At 40.4% G+C, this 15,630-nt stretch overlaps 2 long non-coding RNA genes across 3 annotated transcripts in view; one reads left to right on the top strand and one right to left on the bottom strand.

The window, feature by feature from the left end:
- The window catches only part of LOC142068642 (uncharacterized), a 282,297-nt gene that overhangs the window by 160,602 nt on the left and 106,065 nt on the right, over window positions 1-15,630 (bottom strand). The window lies entirely within an intron of this gene.
- The window catches only part of LOC125645279 (uncharacterized), a 33,356-nt gene continuing 29,989 nt past the window's right edge, over window positions 12,264-15,630 (top strand). The window contains exon 1 of the long non-coding RNA XR_007359273.2: window positions 12,264-12,927. This is a non-coding gene — a long non-coding RNA (uncharacterized LOC125645279). The remainder of the gene's footprint in view (window positions 12,928-15,630) is intronic.

The raw sequence follows: 15,630 nt of genomic DNA, 5'->3' as shown, positions 1-15,630 counted from the left end.
ATAAATCTGTGACTAGGGTTTTTGATTTCAAAAGGGCTGACTTTCAAAAATTAAGGAAATTAGTTAGGGAAGTGGATTGGACTGAAGAATTTATGGATCTAAAGGCAGAGGAGGCCTGGGATTACTTCAAGTCAAAGCTGCAGAAGCTATCAGAAGTCTGCATCCCAAGTAAGGGGAAAAAACTCATAGGCAGGAGTTGTAGATCAAGCTGGATGAGCAAGCATCTCAGAAAGGTGATTAAGAAAAAGCAGAAACCATACAGGCAGTGGAAGATGGGAGGGATCAGCAAGGAAAGCTACCTTACTGAGGTCAGAACATGTGGGGATAAAGTGAGACAGGCTAAAAGTCAAGTAGAGTTGGACCTTGCAAAGGGAATTACAACCAATAGTAAAAGGTTCTATAGCCATATAAATAAGAAGAAAGCAAAGAAAGAAGAAGTGGGACCACTAAACACGGAGGATGGAGTGGAGGTCAAGGATAATCTAGGCATGGCCCAATATCTAAACAAATACTTTGCCTCAGTCTTTAATGAGGCTAATGAGGATCTTAGGGATAATGGTAGCATGACAAATGGGAATGAGGATATGGAGGTAGATATTACCATATCTGAGGGAGAAGCGAAACTCAAACAGCTTAATGGGACTAAATCGGGGGCCCCAGATAATCTTCATCCAAGAATATTAAAGGAATTGGCACAGGAAATTGCAAGCCCATTAGCAAGAATTTTTAATGAATCTGTAAACTCAGGAGTTGTACCGTATGACTGGAAAATTGCTAACATAATTCCTATTTTTAAGAAAGGAAAAAAAAGTGATCCGGGTAACTACAGGCCTGTTAGTTTGACATCTGTTGTATGCAAGGTTTTGGAAAAAAAATTTGAAGGAGAAAGTAGTTAAGGACATTGAGGTCAATGGTAAATGGGACAAAATACAACCTGGTTTTACAAAAGGTAGATTGTGCCAAACCAACCTGATCTCCTTCTTTGAGAAAGTAACAGATTATTTAGACAAAGGAAACGCAGTGGATCTAATTTACCTAGTTTTCAGTAAGGTGTTTGATATGGTGCCACATGGGAAATGATTAGTTAAATTGGAAAAGATGGGGATCAATATGAAAATTGAAAGGTGGATAAGGAATTGGTTAACAGGGAGACTACAGCGGGTCCTACTGAAAGGTGACCTGTCAGGCTGGAGGGACGTTACCAGTGGAGTTCCTGAGGGATTAGTTTTGGGACCAATCTTTTTATTACTGACCTCGGCACAAAATGAGGGAGTGTGCTAATAAAGTTTGCGGATGATACAAAGCTGGGAGGTATTGCCAATTTAGAGAAGGACCAGGATATCATACAGGAGGATCTGGATGACCTTGTAAACTGGAGTAATAGTAATAGGATGAAATTTAATAGTGAGAAGTGTAAGGTCATGCATTTAGGGATTAATAAGAAGAATTTTAGTTATAAGATGGGGATGCATCAATTAGAAGTAACGAAGGAGGAGAAGGACCTTTGAGTATTGGTTGACCACAGGATGACTATGAGCCGCCAGTGTGATATGGCTGTGAAAAAAGTTAATGTGGTCTTGGGATGCATCAGGCGAGGTATTTTCAGTAGAGAAAAGGAGGTGTTAATACCCTTATACAAGGAACTGGTGAGACCTCATCTGGAATACTGTGTGCAGTTCTGGTCTCCCATGTTGAAGAAGGATGAATTCAAACTGGAACAGGTACAGAGAAGGGCTACTAGGATGATCTGAGGAATGGAAAACCTGTCTTATGAAAGGAGACTCAAGGAGCTTGGCTTGTTTAGCCGAACCAAAAGAAGGCTGCGGGGAGATATGATTGCTCTCTATAAATATATCAGAGGGATAAATACCAGAGAGGGAGAGGAATTATTTAAGCTCAATACCAATGTGGACACAGGAACAAACAAATATAAACTGGCCATTGGAAGTTTAGACTTGAAATTAGACGACGGTTTCTAACCATCAGAGGAGTGAAGTTCTAGAATAGCCTTCCAAGGGAAGCAGAGGGGGGAAAGACCTATCTGGCTTCAAGATTAAACTCGATAAGTTTATGGAGGAGATGGTATGATGGGATAACATGATTTTGGCAATTAATTGATCTTTAACTATTCATGGTAAATAGGCCCAATGGCCTGTGATGGGATGTCAGATGGGCTGGGATCTGAGTTAGTACAGAGAATTCTTTCCTGGGTATCTGGCTGGTGAATCTTGCCCACACGTTCAGGGTTCAGCTGATCGCCATATTTGGGGTTGGGAAGGAATTTTCCTCCAGGGCAGATTGGAAGAGGCCTTGGGGTTTTTCGCCTTCCTCTGTAGCATGGGGCTCGGGTCACTTGCTGGAGGATTCTCTGCACTTGAAGTCTTTAAACCATGGTTTGAGGACATCAATAGCTCAGATATAGGTGAGAGGTTTATTGCAGGAGTGGGTGGATGAGATTCTGTGGCCTGCATTGTGCAGGAGGTCAGACTAGATGATCATAATGGTCCCTTCTGACCTTAATATCTATGAGTCTATTATATCAGCACAAACATACCATCTCAGCTTTCTCCATAAAATTTCTATGAAACTTCAACAGGTGAAGCCCCAAAAGCAGCGATTATCACTTCAATGTTATAAATCTTCCCATAAGTGAAGTCAAGCAATTTACTGCTATAGCATATACTACATGCATGAAGCATTGGAGCATGGAGGTTTTTTTGTTTTGTTTTCCAAAGTAAGTATTGCAAAAGAATACTGGATTAAGAGCCACGTTTTTTACCTAATTCATCATTATGCTTAACTATACAGTGCAGTTCTAGTATTAACAAAAGAGACAACTCCGATATTATGGTTAATTCACATGTCCTACCTCCATTCATCTAAGTGGATTTACACCACAGATCAGATTGGCCCATTGTGTAAAAGCAAACTAACAAAAAAAACATGGAATACCTAAATTGCACAAGGGTGGATTGGATTAGAACTCTTGTCCATCTCTGGAAGCATAAGCTTTTATCACTTGAGTAACAATTTCTCCCACAGCTGGTTACACAGTCAAGTCCCTTGTCCTATATGGGCTGGCCAGTAGAAGGTGTGGCCACAAAGCCAGCACTGTACAGTAGCAAAGAAAGGAAAATGAAGTAATATTACTAACACTTAACCCAAATCTACAGAATTGTGCAATCTTACTGATAGATAATCCATGCCTATCCACCAATCAGATGTTAGTTTTTGGGTCTGTACTTATCAGGGCTAAATTTCAGCCAGATACCTAGAGGCAGAATCTCTGACAGGAGTTTGTCAAACCTGTTCTTAAATATCTCCAATCTGGGGATTCCACAACCTCCCTTGGAAGCCTATTCCAGCATTTAACTACCCTTAGAAATGTTTCCCTAATATCCAACCTATATCTCCCTTACCTCAGTGTACATGGAGAATAACTGACCACAATCCTGTTTTGTAACAGCCCTTAATTTATTTGGTATCAGGTCCCACCTCAGCCTTCTCTAGACTAAACCATTCCAATTCTTTCAACCATTCCCCATAGGTCATATTTTCTATACTTCTTTGTTTTGTGGCTCTCCTCTGGACTCCAGTTTGTTCACATTTTTCTGAAAATGTGACACCCATAAATGGACAATACTCCAGCTGAGGCCTCACCAGTGCTGTGTAGAGTTGAAAAATTACCTCCTATATCTTGCATACGACACTTCTGTTAGTGCATCCCAGAATGTCATTTGCCTTTTATGCAACAGCATCACAGTTGACTGACTTGAGTTTGTGATACACTATCACCCCAGCTCCTTTTCTGTAGCCTCTTATTCCCCATTTTATATTTTGGGATTTGATTTTTTCCCTGTCTTAAGTGTAGTACTTTGCAATTGTCTTTATTAAATTTCATCTTATTGATTTCAGATGAATTCTCAGATTTACTGAGATCATTTTAAAGCCTATTCCTGCACTCCAAAGTGCTATCAACCTCTCCCAGCTTAATGTCATCTGCAAATTTTATAAGTGTACATTCCATTCCACCATCCAAATTGTTAAGGGAAAATACTGAATAGCACCAGACCTAGGAAAGACCTCTGCAGAACCCTACTTGATATGGCTTCCCAGTTTAACAGCAATTCATTGATGACTACTCTAAGAACAGTCTTTCCCTTTGGAACACTCCTTATAGTAATTTCACCTAGACCATATTTCCTTAGTTTGCTTATGAGTAGGGCCCTACCAAATTCACGGACCATGAAATCTGTTCTCCCCTCCCACAATGAAATTTGGTCTTTTGTGCGCTTTTACCCTATACTATTCAGATTTCATGGGGGAGAGCAGCATTTCTCAAATTGGGGATCCTGACCCAAAAGGATGTTGGGGGGGGGTCGCAAGGATATTTTAGTGGGGGGTCACGATATTGCAACCATTACTTCTGCACTGCCTTCAGAGCTGGGTGGCCAGAGTGGCGGTTGTTGGCCAGGCATCCAATACAAGGATGGCAATACAATACAACATCAAACAGGGCTTGAAATAGACCCCAGATTCCTCTGTTGTATCAATTCTTGCACCATTTGATCTTTTTCACTAACATCTAAGTGTGGAGCAGAGAGGATGAGAAAGAGCCTTCATTAAGAATGGAGTTTCATTTTTCTCTCTGTACTTTACATGGCATTTTCCATTTCATCGTGAAAACCATCAGTTCAGCTTCACAACCCTCATGTGAGGGGATTAATTATCAATTTCCTATTTTGTAAATGAGTAGACTGAGGCACAGAGAATAAAGCCAAAAATATGAAGCTTTGATGAATAGGTTATGCATCCTAAACATAACCTAAAATCACATTAATTGGAACAGGGAATAGAATCTGATGTTGCCCATCCCATGTTAGTGCCCTGACCTCCAGGATGTAGTGTCATTCATACTCTGTCTCCCGAAGACTATTCAAGTATTTTATACAAAGTGGCACAGCTTCAATAGGAGAGATTGAGAGTCCCTCTCCATAATAGCCTATAGCCTGGTGATTAGGATGTTCACCTGGGAGGGGGAGACTTGCATTCAAGTCCCTGCTCTAGAGCAAGGATTTGAACTTCCCACATCGCAGGTGAGTACCATAAACAGTGGGCTACTGGGTATCACCACCACCACCTTTGTGCTATAAATAAGTCCTCTAGGAAGTGAAGAGATACAACACTTCCTGTACTCTTCCTGCAGTCTTTTGTTTCCTGGGACACTTACTGCAGGGAACAGAAACAAATGAGCCCAGAACCAGAGAGTCGCAGACTGCAGCCCATGAGAAGTAGGAAGTTTCGTAACTTTATTTATGCACAAATAGTTCACCTTCTTAATAAAGGGTTTATCTTAGAATGCCTACTTATCAGTACAATACAACCTTTCCTTATTCCATTTTTGTGAATGGCACCGAAATCCCTCTGTGAATCTAGCCCAAAATTTCAAAATGTTTCATTGTGGAAATGTCAAAATGATTGACAGTTCTGAAATTTCTTTTTTCTTGCAACCCAAACAATTGGTTGAAAAGGGCATATTTGTTAAATGTTTTGGTCAACACAAATCTCAGACTCAGAGACTTTAAGGTCAGAAGGGACCAACATGATCATCTAGTCTGACCTCCTGTACATTGCAGGCCACAGAACCTCACCCACCCATACCTATAGTAGACCCATAATCTTTGGCTGAGTTACTGAAATCATTATATAAAGTCTTTAAGTTACAGAGAATCCATCATTTACACTAGTTTAAACCTGCAAGTGACCCATGCCCCATACTGCAGAGTAAGGCAAAAAATCCCCAGGATCTCTTCCAATCTGACCCAGGAGAAAATTCCTTCCTGACTCCAAATATGGCCATCAGTTAGACCCTGAGCATATGGGCAAGACCCACCAGCCAGACACCTGGGCAAGAATTCTCTATAATAACTCAGATCCTTCCCCATCTAGTGTGCCATCACTAGCTGTTGGAGATATTTGCTGCTAGGAGTTGCAGATCGGTGATATACCATTGTGGGCAGTCTCATCATACCATCCCCTCCATAAACTTATCAAGCCCAGTCTTGAAGCCAGTTAGGTTTTTTTGCTCCTACTGCTCCCTTTGGAAGACTGTTCCAGAACTTCACTTCTGTGATGGTTAGAAACCTTTCTATAATTCTGCATTTTTCAGCAAAAAAGAGTTTGACTTGGAAATATTTCTCCCAGCTATACTTACAATTGCTTCAAAATGGGATTTAGGCATTTTAGTTTAAGGACCCAAGTTTGCCCATTCCAGGTCTTAGTGACTTACTCATTATCAGACAACATGCCAGCAACAGAGCTTGGTATAGGACTTACACATCTTGGTTACAAGTCTCCTACTTTAACTGCTGGACTCTGTCTACCCTTATTTTTAAATAAAGTTATTTCCAACATGTACAGAGAGCCTGAAGAAGTTTTGCAGGGGATATAGCAATGCCATTCAAGGCAGCACGAGGAGTCTGAGCTAGCTTTTCTTGATTGATTGCCATCTCTTCAGGTCCCAACTAGGGTTAAAACTGGAATCCTTCCCCCTTCCCACTTCTGCCTCCAAAGACAAATATCACCAGTTTTGCATTGTGTGAAGTATTTTGTGCACACATCTGGCTTGAAGTAGTTGGTTTTGTTCAATACTTCAAGTGAAAACATGAGATTGAACATTCCAGAACCACTTCTTCTTTCTCCCATGGTATGAATACTTCAAAAAGGCAAGAACATTGGTAGCTTACATTTCAGTTTTTTATACCTTTTAACATTTGCTGCTTGAACACAACTAAAAATATCAGCTTGGAACCTAAGAGTTTTCAACAGTCAATATTGTAAGCACTGCTAGGACAGACTGTTGTATCATGTGATCAACCATTAGGAATATTGGTTTTTTTCCTCCAGAGTAGGTACTTGCCTGGGGATTTTATGTAGTCTGATATGGGTCCATCTGGAAGAAATGGGCTCTAAAGCCCCAATATCCTACATGTCTTCAAAGGATAGGCCTGAGATTCCATTATAGCCAACAGAAACCTGACAACTGGGAAGCAACTAGCATTTAAGATAAAGATGTGGCACCACGGGCGTTCATACATGAAGTAACAAAAGTTGAGTTTCTTACATGGGGCAACTGACAACTCTACTTTTCCAACCATATAAAGTTTAATAGAGGATATGGGGAGAGAGCTCAGGTAAGCATGATTTTAACTTCTACCAAGTATATACAGTCATCTGGTGTTTAGATCTTTTGGTGTACAATGTTCAAGACATCTGAGTTTTCAGACTTTTACCCTTTGCTCCTCCTAATCCTCAGTTTCTCTTGTTATTTTACAGTTAAAGTTTTATATAAGTGGTCAATTTATCTTAACTATCCTAAAGACGTTTTCTGTCTTAGCAGTTTAATTTTTAAAAGTTGCCCTGGAACATTCAAACCTCAGAAACTGTGCAATTCCTTGCCATACTTTTCCAGCTGTTGCTTCTTAATATTATTATTTGAACCAATTTCCTACCTCCTAGACACTATTTCTCTTCTCCAACACTTACTTTTGCTTGTCTTCCATCCTTAGGCTAAGGTCTAGTTCTGTGTTCCACCTGTTCCAAATTTAAAAGGGCAAATAAAAATATCAGATCAATTACAGCATATGACCCATAAATCTTATTTTTCTACTGAGAGTTGTTCTCTGTCTTCCGTCGTCCTTCACTCCCTATGGTGTTTCCTCTGTCCAATCTTTATGATGAATTCTCCCTGACAGAGATCTTGTCTTGCTTCTCAACTGCCACATGTGTCAAGGGTGCTGAATAAATGGTTTTTCAATTGAAAGTGTGGGAGTTGTTGTCGATTTCAATAATCCCAGCTAATAATCCTAGTTAGAAAAAAGGTTGGTGCTGTTCCAACGTTTGCTAAAGTCGTACACATGGTATAGGGTCTACGGAGAAAAGTGTTAGCCTTTACTTTTGAAGCCCAAGTAAAATATTTACAGACACAGAGATGCTCTTGAGAGCTCAACAGCAGGCATGTCATATCACTTAACTACAAGCATGGAACTCATTCCACTGTGGGCAAACACACACACAGACACACACACACACACTCACACTTACTAATGTGACATCCAATTAAATCTCCCAGCAGTCGTCTTGTGGTAAGAGATATCAGACAGCGCAAACACAGACAAAACCAACCGTATTTTTTCTGCATCATAGCTGTTAAAAAACAATAATGAGCTGAGGTTCTTTTTTGTTAGTCTTTCATTTCTAAGCTTCACAGCACAGTCGTGACCGTCAGTTGCAATGATTAAACACTGTCTAGTTTAGAGATCATTTCAATAGGACTTTTTTTTTAAAGGGCAGGAAGTACAGCTGATGCGTCAGAGTCTGAAGAGCCTTTGCAACAGAGACAGTTCTTATTTCAATGAAAAATTGGCAGGCAGAGTAGTGAAGAGAACCCCCCCTCCCCAACCAAACTCTCCTAAGACTGGGACCACACTGGTTTCTACTGAGATTCAAATATGGTTAGCTTTTTTTTATTTTTGAAGAAGTGTTCATCCTTTTCTATGCACCTCTAGCCCCAGCTGGAAACAAAAGCCCCAAGTATTTCAGTTATCTGATTAGCCTTTTTGTCCAATTTCAGAAAACTACAAGCTTTCCCCTCAGCAGCAGACACTGTGGAGGCTTTAGCCAAGCCAAAGCTCTCAATTTTACCCTCTCCTCCCTACACTCATCACTAATGTGGTATCTTGTCATTATTTTAATTTGCATCCAAGTGCTAATATCCATTACTGCTGGGGGGTGGGGGGGGAGAAAAAGCTGGCAGCACATTAAGATCATATTTCTATCCTCTCTGTAGGGTGCAATAAAAAAGGGGCTGCACTTTTAGGTACTTAAGCTTACTATTACACATACACAACTATCCTTCATCATGTCCACTCTCGCCTTCCTGCATTCCCTTTATCTCCCCATTAATGGTACAGGGAAAAGTAAAGAGAAAGGAGACCCCAATATACTTTTGGGCTTTGGTCATGCCCATAGTTTTTCCAACCGCTTGATTTTTAACTAGAAAGACTCGTCAAAGTGAAATAGAACTAAATTGGGTCTGGACTCATAAAGACTTTGGTTTCTTGCCTTTTTTTAGAAACCTCCTCCAAGCAGCCTTGTTGATCTTCCCTCCCACACACAAGGGTTCTTCCTCCTTGTTCTCATTCACCCTAGACTTCTGAACATTCTTCTGCCATCACCATTTTGTTTTCACTAGCTCACTGTTCCCAGAGAAGAAGAATCCTGCCTGAATGTTCTCTTATGCTTACCTCGTAAGAACTGTGCTGAATATTTCATCTTCAGCAATTGGCTTTTCAGTCATAGCTACTTCCCTCCCTAAAAAATGCCTGACGTGTTTGAGAAACATTATACTTCAAGGCATTTCACAAAGTTCTTTCCAAAGACAAGATTCTCATTTCCATTCTGGCAGTGTGAATTATATTTACACCCACTTTACACCACTGTGGCATTTTAAAGGGCCTGAAAGTGGCCTTGGTGGAAATGAGAAATTCATCCTGTTCCTTCTAGGCGTAAGAATTGAGGCACGTGAAAGGAGACTGATGCAGTATTGCTATATGGAGACTCGTGAAATATTATATAATCAAGTGTTTTAGATTTCTAATACTAAAGTAGTGCCCTAAAGTGTTCATAAGCACTCTTCATATTGATTTATATTGCTTAGACAGAAGAAGCACACTCCATAAACCATGAAGGGACAGGCACATAAACCCAGAATTCAACTAGTGCTGTACCAGCAGGTTTCCATTCTCTCAATAACAGCCAAAGAAAATCCTCTGACATCCATGTTTTTGTACCGTAAGCAAGTGCAAACAAAGTCAGTAAGTTTAACAGCAGGAATAGTACATATTAATTGCCTTTCCAGGAGGAAAGCTACAGTCTTTAAAGCCTGTGACTGGTCCATCACAGAAAAATGGTCTAGACTTCTACTTAATAAAAGTCTTTTGAATCCAAGGCATAAAGCATTGTTTTACCTTGTAATCGCCCTGCTGTAAGTCATTCTCATGTTACGATGTCATTAGATGTGTATTCACAATGCCAGTTTTCAACTTGAAAGTTAGGCTTTGGTAAGAACTAATTATATTACATAATAAACAGTTAAGTGGCAAGATCGTCAAAAAAATTAAGTCACATTTCCAAAGTGATTCAGGCACTTTGAAAGTCAATGAGACTTCGGAGCCTAAGGGCCAAGTTACTTGAAAAATGAGACTTACATGATAGGCAGAGCCTTCAAAAAAAGTTTAAGAATAAACCAGCTATGAACGTTAACATAGTTATCGTCTGCAATGTGAAGGAGTAACGAGAGGGTCAGTTTCACTCTGCAAAAGCGGCACAAAAGGCAACAACATTAATAGCCACAACATGGGTAAGAAAAGAGGGGAAAAATACCATTAGGCTCCACAATGGTTGCCTATGTTTAAGTACAACAAGAGAGAAGGAATGCAAGACAAAATAGGGAAAGAGCAGGTTAAAGTATATGTAGGTAAGTCAACAAGGCCTGATGCAATTCATCCTAGGGCACTTATAAGGAACTAGCAGAAGAAATCTCAGAACCATTAGCAATTATCGTAGAGAACTCATGGAGTACGGGTTAGGTCCCAGAAGACTGGAGAAGATCAAACACAGTATCTTCTTTAAAAAGGAAACAAAGAGGACCCAGATGAATTATAGACCACTGAGCCTGACTTCGATACCTGGAAAGATACTGCAACAAATTATTTTAAAAATCAAGTTGTAAGCACCTGGAGGATAATAGGGTTATAAAGAATAGCCAGCACGGATTTGTCAAGAACTGGCCTAGTGAATGGGGAGAAGCAGTAGATATGATATATCTTGAGATTAGAAATATTTTTGACAGTCCCACGTGACATTGTCGGAAGCAAACTAGGGAACTGTGATCTAGATGCAAATACTATAGGGTGGTGCACAACTGGTTGAAAAGCCATACTCAGAAAGTAGTTATCTATGATTCACTTTCAAACTAGGAGGGCATATCTTGTGGGGTCACCCATGGGTCCGACCTGGGTCTGCTACTATTCAATATTTTCATTAATGACTTGGATAATGGAATGGAGAATATGCTTATAAAATTTTCAGATGACACCAATGTGGGAGGGGTTGCAAGTACTTTGGAGGACAGGATTAGAATTCAAAATGACCTTGGCAAACTGGAGAATTCAACAAGATGAAATTCAATTACGACATGTTCAAAGTCCACTAAGGAAAGAAAAACATCAAAGGCATAACTATGAAATGGGGAATAACTGACTAGGCAGTAATACTCTTGAAAAGGATGTGGGGATTATCGTGGATCACAAATTGAATATCAGTCAACAATGTGATACAGTTGCAAAAAAGCCTAATATCTTTCTAAGGTGTATTAACAGAAGGGTCATATATAAGACATGGGAGGTAATTATCCCACTCTACTTGGCACTGGTGAGGCCTCAGCTGGAGAACTGTGTCCAATTTTGGGTACCGCACTTTAGAAAGGATGTGGCTATATTGCAGAAAGGCCAAAGAACAGCAACAAAAATTATACACGGTTTAGAAAACCTGATCTATGAGGAAAGGGTAAAAATACTGGGTATGTTGAGCCCTGAAAAAAGAAGACTGAGCGGGACCTTGATACCAGTCTTCAAATATGTAAAGGGCTGTTATGAAGAGGATGGTGATCAGTTGTTCTCCTGGGCCACTGAAGGTAAGACGAGAAGTAATAGGCTTACTCTGCAGCAAGGGAGAATTAGAAAGTTTTTCCTAATATCTGACCTAACTCTAAGGGTTGGAAAGCTCTGGAATAGGCTTCCAAGGGAGGTGAGGATTCCACATCGCAGGAAGTTTTAAAAAACAGGTTGGGCAAACACCTGTTAGGGATGGTCTAGGTTTATTTGGTTCTGCTGCAGCACAGGGGGCTGGACTCGATGATGTTGAGGTCCCTTCAGACCTACATTTCTATGATTCTACAAACATTTTTGTTAAATTAAGAGTCCATGTGTTTGTATTGTTTTAGCCACACACTCTCCCATTCTCCAACCGTATGTTTTTGATCCATACTTCAACAAATTTGTTAAATACACTCCTTTAATTTAACAAATTATCTTTGAACATACAAAAAATATATTCCAAGGCATTTAGATTCAAACCACATTCTTCATTAAATATTATTCAACTCCTGCTCCATAAGATGAAGCTCAATCTTACCTTCTACTTTTGCTGATTGTGCCAGCAGACAAAACTACATTTCAAAGTGAAGTCATGTAGAACTAACTGAATGGTATTCTGTTACAGTTCTATGTCGTATCCCAGGTTACTGGGAGCTCCTCAAATGAAACTGCTGATTTGAGATATTGAGGTACAGCTCCACGAGATTGATTCGAGAGGCAAACAACCACCATTTACCCACCTGGCACTAAGCACACTATTTTTAAAGCTATGATCCATCATGCAACAGAGCTCGTTGTAAAACCTGGGGTGGATATTATGGAGCAACTAAAGAAAAAAATGCCTCTGCAGTTCACGTAACACTGGAGAGATTTTTTCCAAGACTTTACTACTATGGCAATAGTCTCCTTCAGAGTCCATCGGTGAAATTTTAAGTTTTGCATCACGATCAAGTGATTTTTTTTTTCCTCTGGGAGTACTTGCGACAAGCGTAAAGATACATGTAATACATCAATCAACTCAAGTTAGCTGACTTCAGTGACAGGGTCACCTAAAGAAAAACACAATCCTCTGAAAACACACGTTCCTCCAACCAGCAGCTTCAGTGAAGCCTGGGTGCAGCACGGCCTGAGGGTTAAAGAACTTGGACTTTGCCAGAAGGAAGAATTGCAGATGTGGGGACCCTCCAACTATTCTTCTCACAGCCCTCAGGTGAGTAGACCTAGAGATTCACCTCAGTCATCCCAGATGAGCAATTTCTCAGCTGAAATAGAAAGCATGAGTCTGCCTTGAAGAGACAGGTAATGTGTATAATTTTCAAGCAAGCCCTCAAACTATATCTCATATCAAGTTGGAAGCCAGTGCAGACTTTTAACTCTCTCCTAGAGAGAGGCAATAATAACTGAACTACTCACCACATTCTACACTAAGTTTCTAAGTCATCTATGTCTTCAGGTTTAGATTGTACAACTGTAACGCAGCCTGGAGGTGAAAGTCATAGACCCCACTTAACCCTGATATACACAAGCAGTCAAAAATCCAGCAGGACCCCCAGCCTGGATTTCAAGTTAGTTCAGGTTTTAAACTGTGCTCAACAACAGGCTCTAATACACATAGTAAAGATCAAGAAGTCAATATACTACCATTAATTACTATCACGAAGTTTATTTAAGGTTTCAGTTATATTTATGGGTGACAATTACCACCAATTCTCTGGTTAAGGCCCCAGTTAGTGTGAGCCTTCTGACATAACTGAAGATCAGAGTCTGAGTCATCAACAGGTAAGTCAAATCCAGAGCTATGAGCCCTCCAACAATAAACAGCATCTGGTCCCCAGACACACACATCTTGGAATTTATATCAAGATTGCCAACCTGATTCACTTCTTGTGGTTGCATACGCAGTAGTGCAACAGTAGTGCAGAGGCAGCCTTCCAGGTAGCCAAGAAATCAAACTGAGAGGGCATTATAGATGAAAATTAACTCCCTGAATTGCATCCAAAAATCAACACTGCGGCTACTAACACCACTGGTAGCGAGCCAGGCAGCTGCTGCACTAGCTGACGGTTTTAAGTGGTCAAAATGTTTTTAATCTCCCCATCTCACCTTTATTTTAAACAGGATGTATGTTAGTTGCTCATTGAAATGGGGCAAGAGTTTAAGCCCTTTGTTCAAAGGCCAAAGTTTAGGAATGAGCTACGTGGTTGGAAGAAAGTAGGTTCTAAGTTTATTCCAGAGCAAATGTAGGCCTTTTTTTGAATTTGAATTTAGTATTTCATTTAAGTATCCTTGATTTTCCACATATTGTCCACACACTGACAAGCTTGCTACCTTTGGGTCTCAGTGTTTAAAAAACATGTGCTGAACTAGAATGTACATACCTAGAATGCACATACAATTGGCCAGTCATAAGCTCCTGGATTTGTACTTGAGCTAAGTTGCTTTGGTTTTGCAAAGTTAACATCTATTGTCCCACTTAAACGGCTAACATCTTAAGTTGATTTCTCATTGGGAAGACTTTTGATTTCTGGTACCACACTCAAGTAGAAATTGCTAACAAAGCCACAGATTGGCAAATTTCTAGCAAAAGTTGGAACGTGGGAGGACAAAAGAGAGGGCACGGCACCACTCAAAGCACACATCCAGGCAGACTTTAGGAAGTTGTTGCATCCTTGCAGTCAAGCTTTAGGAGACTTGTTGAGGATTCAGAGACTCATCCTCTCAACTACAGGGGTTGTTCAGCCAAGGCATCCCCCATATGTCTGCTAAGGTATGCAAAGGTAGCTTTTAAGGCTTGCAGAGGACCACAAACTTCATAGGACTTGCAGTGCCATAGGATGGTTGGAGGGACTCTTAAGTCTCTTAGCCATTAAAAGTTGTGGGGAATGGGGTGGCCTCAAAAGGCTCAGTGCTGGGTTTGCTCTACTTATCCAGATGAAGTCCTGCTCCTCCAGAGGACATCAGGTGTCCGGAGGTGGCTCCCTTACACACGTCAAGAAATCTTTAGGATGACAGAGAATCCCCAGTCCCCCTGCAAGCCCCTTTTCTCCAGTGCAGTACTGTGGGTTAAAGTAGAAACTGTCTGGAATTAGCATAATCAACAAGTTTTACAATATCAGTAGCTTGAGCATGTAAACATTTTAAAGGGAGTCTTCAGAAAATGAACAAGAAACCACCAGTTAATTTCCAAGTTAAGGTGAAATTGCCCCCACAGCAATACCTTGAATACATTTAGAATTACAAAACAGTTTAATGTCACTAAGAATAACAAGAGCACACACTTTTCTGTTAGTCACAGCGTGGTTGTGCCAACTCTTGCCTTTTCACTGCTATTGCACAGAGGAAAGCTACTTGGCCTCCACTCTGTTTTACAGGCATTTCTGTACATCCCCACTCCTCATCGTAGCATTGGACCCTGAAAGTGTTGAGGTTATTCAGCATGTCTCAGGGTTCTATGACTGGTGCGAACTGATAATCCACATGTCATTACACACAAAGCCAGGGTCTCCACAATGAAAACATGAAGCTGATTATAAATCAGCCCTACAAGGTGAACATTTTATACTCCACCTGTCTTGATATTTTTATAGCTCCTATCACCATGCCACCAAGTTGTATAATTACAGTCGATAAAATTGAATCCATAGGCTGTGGATGTAAACTAGAAAAGGTTCTTCACCCCAAAACAGCACATTTTACAAGCAGATGGGGAAGGGGCAGATATCGAGGTAGCCTGGACACCTTAACATAGTTCTATTTTCTTTGTTATAGCCCTTGCTTTGTTTCAATTTTACTTCATATATGAATTGTGGCTTCATTTAAAAAAAACTGCAAGGTTCTTATACCAATTTTTCCTCTTAACTACTTAGATGTACTGTCAGCTTCAACCTGGGTAACATAAGAATGGCCATACTGG

Source organism: Caretta caretta, chromosome 1 (genome assembly GCF_965140235.1).
Source record: "Caretta caretta isolate rCarCar2 chromosome 1, rCarCar1.hap1, whole genome shotgun sequence".
In the NCBI taxonomy this organism is placed as follows: Eukaryota; Metazoa; Chordata; order Testudines; family Cheloniidae; genus Caretta; species Caretta caretta.
Note: the sequence above shows the minus strand (reverse complement) of the source record. Positions and strands in the feature narration are given on the sequence as shown.